The 6,000-nt window shown below is 59.4% G+C and overlaps 1 protein-coding gene across 1 annotated transcript in view; it reads right to left on the reverse strand.

The window, feature by feature from the left end:
* Window positions 1-5,249, reverse strand: part of AKT2 (AKT serine/threonine kinase 2) — a 47,776-nt gene extending 42,527 nt beyond the window's left edge. Inside the window, exon 1 of the mRNA XM_023649744.2 lies at window positions 5,010-5,249. The gene's annotated coding sequence lies outside the window, so the exon portion shown is untranslated. The remainder of the gene's footprint in view (window positions 1-5,009) is intronic.
* Window positions 5,250-6,000: the final 751 nt, after the last annotated feature.

Here is a 6,000-nt window from a genome sequence, read left to right on the forward strand (position 1 = left end):
GTTGTTCTGCGTTGTTATTTGATATTAGCCCAGCTGTTTGGGGTGGGGCCGGGTGGGCAGAAAATCTGCCCACTGAACCAACCACCCCCCCCCCCCAGTCTGTCCCTAAAGGGAACAGCCCTGGGCCCTGGGGAATGCGGTGTGAAAACCACAGAGCAGGGAGGCGACCAGCGGGCCTGGCTGTTTCTAGGGCAGTGACTCTACTCAAGGGGGAAGTGGGAGGCATGTGAAACTCCCTGACCGGCTCTGGAACCTACCTCCACCCCAGGCAGCAGCCTGAGAACCTCGCTTAGGGCAAGAGGCACCTTCCACCACCCTATATCCCACCAAACGCCTACTCACGGCATCCCCCGTCCCCCGAGCTGCATCCCCCCAAGCTGCGTGACGAGCCCCCCACTGCCCGCATCTCGGCCCCCTCCCCTCCCCTCCTCTCCCCTCCCCTCCCTACTCACCCGGCCCCAGCGCACACGGCCTGCCCCCGCGCCTCACCCAGCTCTGTCCTCCCTGCCACTTCTGCACTGAGGTCCCCCCCACGCCCCAAGGCGAGCCCTTCTCCCGCTGCCCCACGTGACTGCCTCACCTCCGCAACCTGGGACCAGCTCAGAGGCCCTTGGAGGGCCTGGCTGAAGAAGGCCCGTCACACCTGATTTCAATTCGCCGCCTGGCGCCTCCCTGTAACCTGCCCCTTGTTTACAGACCCACTTTAGGGATGGTCCCTCAGCTCCATGGGGGTAGAGCCTTTGTTAAGGGCACCGCTGTACCCCAGCAACTGAGGCCATGCCAGGCATGCAGTAGGTGCTCAATAAATGGCGGTGGACAAAGGGAAACCATTCCCCAGCTCCACAACGCCTTCGGATCTAATCCACACGTCTCGCCCAGGCCCCCGAGGCCCTGCGCAGTCGACCGGCCTCCCACCAGCAATTCGGTTCCTCTCCCTGCTCTTGCCCACCTTTCCGCCCCCAGCCTTCAAAAGCGCTGATCCCCACCAAGGTCAAGGCCCCTCCCGCCACTCCGGGGGCCCTGCACTAGAGGAAGGGGGTTAGCAGAGCCTGACATCTGGAAAGGAGCTGGAACAGCGACCTTGGAGGGGCTCCGGGCAGCAGCCGCATGGGAGAGGGAGGGGGCCTGGGCGCTGCATCTGCCAGTTGTTATTTGGTTCTATGTCCCTCCCGTTCCGAGCCCCCCAGAACCTCTGTTTCCTTGTCTGGAAAATGGAGATGCTAATTTGGGCCCTGCCCTCCACCCAGTGTTATCCGACAAGGCTCTGTAACCTGGGAAGGGCCTTCAAAACCCTAGCAGAAATAATGAGGACATCAACTGCTGAGACAGCCTTAGGGACCCCCACCGACCCGCACTCTTCAACGGTGGGCACAAGAACCGTTCACCACTGGCTTACTGCTATGCCAGCAGCTATAAATGCTTTCTACAAACTAACCCCTGTAACTGTCTCTACAACTCATCAGGTGTGAATTATCCCATGATACCAATGAGGAAAAGGGCTCAGAAGGGTTGAAGAACCTGCTTAAGGTCACACAGCCAGCGAGTGGTGGGGCTGGATTTGAATCTGGGCTCTGAATCACTTCAGTGCAGAGCTACACTGACCACTACAGAGGTCAGAGGGCAGGGCACCGGACTCCTGGATCCCGGTTCGGCCAAGGTCAGGGGCTGGATACCCTACACTCAAGAGGACCTAGATGGGGGCGAGGGAGGATGGATGCTCTCTGGACTGCCGACTGAGCGTCTTCAGTGCCAGGCACCGTTCTAGGAGCTTCTTGTGGATCAACTCATTTAATCATCACGACAGCCCCAGGTGGGTGCCATTCTGAGATCACTGGACAGAGGTGAACACTGTGGCCCAAGGTCACACAGCACCAGAACTGGCACGCGTGCCCGCTACACCATCCTTGTGCAGGGACCTCTAACTCGGGTCCCCTGGTAGCTGTGTCACCCCCTGCATGTGTCTCTTACTGTTCTCTCCTGGTTCCCGGTACACACGTTGCCCCACGTTCAAGGATACCCTGGTCCAACTCTGAGAAGGGGCGAGATTTCAACAACAAGCCCAGAACCGCTGGATCGGCTGCCGGTAGAGGTGTTTCCAGCAGCCCTGGGCTCAGGGGATGAGGGAAAGGAACTGCCGGAGGGCGCAGGTGGCAAGGCGCAGGGCAGGGTCTTTGAGGTGACAGAGACCCACTGCAGCTTGAGACCTGGTGAGCAAAGAATGTGCGACACCAGGGGCAAGCCAACCTGGGTTCAAACCCCAGCTTGGCCCCCTAGGGTCTGACACACCTAGGGCAAGGCCACGCCTCCTCTGAGCCCCAACCGGTGACTGCAAAATGGACGGAAACACCATATCCACATGGGGGCAACTAAACGACTGTTCCAGCTACTCGTCGACGACAGGGTGGCTCTGAGGCCAAGCCGGGTCAGGGGTTCACATGCCAGCTCTACCACTCCAGCTGGCAGATGGCAGGCAAATCATTTCACTTCACAGCAGGTGTCTCACTTTTCTCATCTGTAAAATGGGTATCACACTTCTCCCTACCTCTGTAAAACAGGCATAACCATGTCTACCCCATAGGTGTGTTTTGAGATTTAAATGAGGACAGGTGTGTACAAGGCCTGTCATGTGCCTGACATACAGTGCATGTTCAATAAATACTGGCTATTGGGGCTGGCCCCGTGGCCGAGTGGTTACGTTCGTGTGCTCCGCTGCAGGCGGCCCAGTGTTTCGTCGGTTTGAATCCTGGGTGCGGACATGGCACTGCTCGTCAGACCACGCTGAGGCAGCATCCCACATGCCACAACTAGAGGAACCCACAACGAAGAATACACAACTATGTACCGGGGGGCTTTGGGGAGAAAAAGGAAAAAATAAAATCTTTAAAAAAATAAAAAAAATAAAAAAATAAACACTGGCTATTCACTAGCTCTGGAAATGATCTGCCTTCTCTCTGCCTCAGTTTCCCCTTATAAAACGGACATCATGACAAGAGTACCTACGGCTCCAGGATGTGAGTACTCAGCAAGTTAACCCACGTGAACCATTCTGAATAGTGTGTGGCACAGCACACACTCAACACACGTCAGCCATTAATCTCATGATTATTGTTTTTATTGCTGCTGTTAACCCCAGCAGGCAAACCCTCTAAAAGCTGGCAGGAGGAGACCAGAGGAACAAACCCCTAGTGAAGAAAAATTCTACAGTCACCACCGCCTCGCAGAGACTCAGGGACCTCCCTCTTCAGGAACCACAACCCTCGGAAGGCAGTAAGCTTGGACACCGATGCTGCGGACCAGAAGCGACTATCTGCCCCCTTTGACCACATCACCAGCCACGTTAGCTGGGTCAATGAGGGACTGTGGCCAGCCCTCCGGAAACTCCAGACCCAGGACAAAGGTTACGGGGCAAGCCAAGGTCACACACTGGCCTGGGGAGCAGGGGCAGTGGCCTCATGTCTAGGACTGGCTGCTCCAAGCCCCGACCCAGAGACCACAACAAGAAACCAGATCCGTCAGGGATGTGACTGCCCGAGTCCTTCAGAGCAGCCTTCCTCCCCCGTTGGGCTGGGCCAGGGGCACCCCCGCCTCAGTCCCCTTGGCCTGAACAGCTGGGAAAACAGCGCTCGGCCTCACTGCTGCCTAATGGTGAGGCCAACTGTTATCGCCTGGTGGGAGCGTAAACATGATGGGCCGCTGGACTGCTAACCTGGGGGCCACAAACAGCCTCATGGCCAGGATGGAGGTGCCTGCCGTGGTCTGTTGGTGCCCGGCCCCTTCGCACCCACCTCCAACCGAGGTGAGGCCAGGACTGAATGCCTGATGCTTCTCTAAGAGGGGAAGAGTGGACAAAGTTGAAAGGAAGCCCACGGAAGGACCCAGTTGCTCCAGCACAGGAATCGCTGAGCCCATGAAGCCTCTAAATGAGAAAAGGGGGTCCTCAGAATCCCAAGGATCAAGAGGTCCCGGGCCACCTTGCCCTGGTGGAGAGGTGTCCCTCTAAACATTCCTCCCTCCCAAGTCTTAACAAGCAGGTCCAGGGGCACAGCTCCTCAAATCCAAGCTGGATACCCCCTTCCGCACTAATATGGAGCCGAAGAAAGCTCAGAAAACTTCAGACCGTGGCTTCCAAGACATCTACCCACCCACTCCCCACCCCCGCCCCCGGCCCTGGAAAGAAAGAATTGTCCACAGAGGCGTCCCACACACCTTCAAATAAGGTTTAAGACTGTGAAAGGAGTCTGGGGTAGACAGAACTCCCGGGGACCGGCCAGGTCCCCCCCAAAGTCATTAAAAAGTCCAATAAAGGGTGATCCTCCCCCTCCAGCCCAGTGTAAACCCTAAGCCCCACCCACCAAAACACAGGCGGCGGCAGCCCCTCCTCACTCGGCGTTACGGCCCTCCCAAAATACTCCCCTCAGCACCCACTTGGACCTGGGCCGTCCCGAGGACAGTACACACATCGCAGCCCGGCTCCTCTGCATTGATACGGCGCTGCTCCCCATCCTAAGGAGGGCTCCCCCAACCCCTCGGGGGTAAAACCCAGACAGCGCTCTCCCGGCCACACTTGGGACAGGCCCCCCCCAGATGCCCCCACTTTTCTAAACACACTCTAGGAAAGGCTCCCGCAGCCCCGGAGAGAGACGGCCCCCTACACTAGGTAAGGCGCGCCCCCTCCATGGCTCAGCTCCCGCACACCAGCCACGCTCTGCCCTCCCGCCCCACCGATTCAGCCCCCCACCCTTCAGTGGTTCAGTCCCCGCACTTTGGCAGCCCCCCCCCCCCGCCCCGGCCTCAGTGGTACGGCCCGCCGCCCCCGCCCCCGCCCCCGCAGGGCTAGTCCTATCGCCCCCGCGCAGGCACCCCCACTCAGTCCCGGAAGGGGGGGCTCGAGGACCGCGGCCCCCGCCCGGCGGGCACGGGTGGTACGGCCCAGCGCGGCATCGCGGGGGGTCCGGACGCGACCATCGCGGGGGGGGGGGGCGCTCGGAAACACGCGCTGGCGCACTCACCTGTCACCGGCGGCCGCCCAGCCTCTCCGGCGGGGCTCTCCTCCCGCCCATCGCCACGCTGCGCTTGGTCCCGCTCCCTGTGTTTCCTGGCGGCGGCAACGGCGGCAGCAGCGGCAACGCCTTCTCCGAGCCAGGCCCAACGGCTCGCGAGGCGCGGCCCCCCCGCCCCCTCCCCCCGGCCCCCGCTTACCGCCCCCTCCCACCCTCTGGCCGGAAATACCGCCTTCTCCCGCCACAAACAGGAACTGACGTAGGAGAGCGAGCTATGGACTCGGAGAGCGCTAGGGCGCAAGCGCAAGGATGGAGAGGAGGCGGACTCAGAGCAGGGCGCCTGCGTACATTAGGCGAACTTGGGCCTGTGTGGGTTCGGGCTATGTCTCGCGCAGGCGCGGGACGGAGAGAAGGGCTAGGAGGGCGCAGGCGCAGTGGGCCTCTGACGCCGGCTTTCCCTGGAGGCCGGCCGCGGTAGTTGTTTCCCGGCAGCCCGCGGTCCTCATTTACATACGCTTTGATCTCGCTTTCCTCGCTGCTCGCCTTTACTCCCGGTTCGGAGGCTCCGTAAGAGCCCAGGAGCGGGGCTTCGAGGGGTGGCCTTTCAGTATGTCCCTGCTGGTTGCGCTCGGGCTCTGGAACCACACAAACCCAGCTTTGCATTTTCTTGCTGGTGACTGTGGGCGGAAGGCTCCACTGTTTCCTGTGCCTCGGTATCCACATCTGCAAAATGGCAACAACTCTAGCTGCCTCACTGGGCAGTTGGACTACTTTATGTTCACGGGACAGTTTATATCGATCAGACACTCTATGACTCCAAGAAATGAATCCTACCTGCTCATCGTATATATTAATTAAGTATGGGGTATAGCTTTTTTATGGGGTAATTTGGGCTTAGAAAGGCCTTAAGATCACTCTGCAAGAAAAGAGCTTTGCACAGATCCTGGCCCATTTATTAGTGTACCAGACAGCTATTGGACATCTGGTGCCCGGTCCCTTC

The sequence above is a fragment of the Equus caballus genome, chromosome 10 (assembly GCF_041296265.1).
Source record: "Equus caballus isolate H_3958 breed thoroughbred chromosome 10, TB-T2T, whole genome shotgun sequence".
In the NCBI taxonomy this organism is placed as follows: Eukaryota; Metazoa; Chordata; class Mammalia; order Perissodactyla; family Equidae; genus Equus; species Equus caballus.